General features: G+C 41.1%; 1 pseudogene; it reads left to right on the forward strand.

Moving 5' to 3' along the window:
• Positions 1–603: 603 nt before the first annotated feature.
• LOC109388446 (protein FAM47E pseudogene) lies at positions 604–2429 on the forward strand (annotated as a pseudogene).
• Positions 2430–3036: the final 607 nt, after the last annotated feature.

Here is a 3036-nt window from a genome sequence, read left to right on the forward strand (position 1 = left end):
AAATAGAGATAAATCAATAAAAATAAAAGCTGATTCTTTAAGAAGACTAATAAAATGTATTAACCTCAAGCTAGTCTGATCAGGAAAAAAGAGAGAAGACAAAGACTCCTAAAATCAGCAATGAAAGAGGTGACATTATTACAGATTCCACAAATATTTAAAGTATGACAAGGAATAGTATGAATACTTTACAACTTTGATTTTGACAACACAGATGAAATAAAATACATTCCTTGAAATACACAAACTAACCAAGTTTATTAAAGAAAAAACAGATATCTGAAATACCTTATATACTAAAGAAATTGAATTTGTAGTTAGAAAATCCTTCCCACAAAGAAAATTCCAGGCTTGGACAGCTTTACTGGTGATTTCTACGAAACTTAAGGAAGAAACAATACCAACCATACACAAAATGCTTCCAGAAAATAAAAAGGATGAGATGCTTCCCAAATCATTCCATGAAACCAGCATTGCCCTGATAACAAAGTTAAACAACATGAAAAGAAAACAGTCACCAGATATCCCTCCTTAACTGTGATACACAAATCTTTTTGGAATATTTTAGCAAACCTATACTAAATAGTACAACCACTGGAACCCATGCACCCAGGCATTAACTGTAAGCCCTGGTACCAGGACAAGTTACCTTCCAAGTGTTTGGTAAAGAACAAGAACAGAGCTCTGAAGTTCCCCCAGCTCCCTGGATGGCCAGTGGTGGATATTTGTGAAAGAAGGGCTGGATGACTTCAGGACGGGCTGTCCAGCTTGTGAAAATCTGATCACTTGAGGAACTACAGAAGGCTTTCTCCCCATTATTGTTCACAGAGTTCTCCAACCTGCCCACAAAAAGAGTTGGAAAAAGCTGCCCAAGTAAGCAGACCAGTTTTCCACACTCTGGCCAGCCCAGCAAGCACGGAAGGCGTTCATAGAGAACATCGAAGCCAGTCTGACCGAGCATCCCTTGGCTCACTACCCGAATCTGGAGGAAATTCTACCTGCTGACCTCCTATTAAAAGTGCTGAAAGTGGTTGATCCTGACAGGAAGCTGGAGGATACATGGGCCTTTTGTCAGGTTCCCAGAAAAAAAAGTCCCCCACAAAGCTCTGTGTGTAGAGCACCCCTGGAAGCTGTTAGAATGAGTTTTGTGTGAGCAAGAGTGATTCCATATTGAATGAGCAAGAATAACTCCATTTTGGACATGCACAGAGAACTTAGCAGACAACGCCCAGGGAGCTGCCTGACTGTCCTGGTAATTGGGTGTAACTAGCTACACTCCCAAGGTCTACTACTGAAGATAAAAGGACAGTCAGGGTCCCAGGCTGGCTGCCTTGATAAGGTGACATCAGAAAGGCACTCAGAAATGCATAAGAACTGAGGACTTTTGCACCTCAAAGAGCCAGTATCCATGGAGAGGTGGTGACCATGCTGCCACTTTGCTCCAAGAACCCTCTACTCTGCTCTGCTCCACTGGGCCAACCTCTCAGACCAGCCACCCTTCCTTGCTCCACCAGGACTCTGATTGACTTTGGGACTGGTTCGTTACTCTATTTCACCAATTATTGTATTACTCTGTGTGCTTTACTGTTTGTTGTATTGATGTTTGATGCTTTACTCTTTGGTGTATTGATGATTAATGTTTGAGTAAAAAGCACACTGAAAGGAATTTAAGATCTTGCATACTCTGTTCTTTGTTCATGCTATGACTCTCACAGAGGCCTCTGTCAATGTCAGGTAGATCCTGAGGGTCTGAGAGGCTCTTGAGGGTTAGTCCCCCTGACTTGCAGGAAGAGACTGCAGCATGGACTGTGAGCCTAGCAGTCACTTGTAACACTGTGAAAAAGGTCCTACCAAAGTCTACCTGGAACCTCCCAAGGAGACTCCTCTCTTACCTTCAGATAACTTGCTTCCTGGGAAAAAGAAACAAACAAACAAAAAAGTGAAGCACAAGGATTTTCCCAAAGATCCTCCTCTTCACAGAAAAATACCAAGAGCAGTTTGTAAATTCTGCAAATGGGTTGATACTTTTGGAGACTTGGACATTGATAAAGAGTTCATCATGGAACAGCCTGACATTGGCCATGAGTGCAAATCAACCTATGATATGGGCAAAATAAAGAAAGTAAGCCAGGTTTCTTTGGATGTGCAGTACAGCATACACTAGATCAAATAAAAGAGAGAAAATTATCCCTACAGGAAAAGAAAAACTGCAAGAGTAAACTACAGAAACCACATGATTTTTATAAACCCAACCTGGTGAAGATAAGGTATGGAGCTAAGAAATGACAAACTTTTGATTGACCCCAAAGCCTTACTTGAAGCTCAAGGTGGGAGTTTTGGAAGGAACCTTGAACCAGACATTCTTAATGATCATTATGAAACAATTGCCATTGAAGATTTCATTGTAAGCAAGGGTTACTGGATGCTGAGTGTGCAAGAAATAATCTTGTTATGTCAACTACAACATGAGATAAAACTCAAAATAATTGTGCTGAAAAAAAAGATTTGTATAGCTCTCCTTATACTAAAATTATAATGAATTAATTATGACAGTTATATTGTTAAGGAAAATTGACACCTGTAGCCAAAATAATGTTAGCTTCATTTAATAATAAAATTGTTATCGTCCCTATTAGGACTGCATCAAGGTGCAAACCAGATGGAAAAATATTTATCTAAATTATAGGAGAGATAACAACCATTGTTGAGAATCACCTGAGGTCTAACTGAACCGAAGCCCTTCAACTACAGACATATACAAGAAGCCACCTCGAGACTGGTTCACAAAATCAAAATAAGCAACATCTGGCTTCAGTGTGTCTCGTACCTCTGGTTGAGCAGCCCTAAGCCTGGCACTAGCAATAGCCAGCCTTCATTTGTGGATGGGCCTCTCAAGGCATCTACAAGCACAGCATGGGTGGCGGTCATCTATGGATTGCTTTGTGGCTCATGCCATATGGTCCTGGGCAGGGCACAGACTGAGGCTGAACTTGGCCTGCAGTGAGTCCCCTCACACAAGGCACTGAGGCTCACAAT

The sequence above is a fragment of the Hipposideros armiger genome, unplaced genomic scaffold (genome assembly GCF_001890085.2).
Source record: "Hipposideros armiger isolate ML-2016 unplaced genomic scaffold, ASM189008v1 scaffold_197, whole genome shotgun sequence".
Lineage (NCBI taxonomy): Eukaryota > Metazoa > Chordata > Mammalia > Chiroptera > Hipposideridae > Hipposideros > Hipposideros armiger.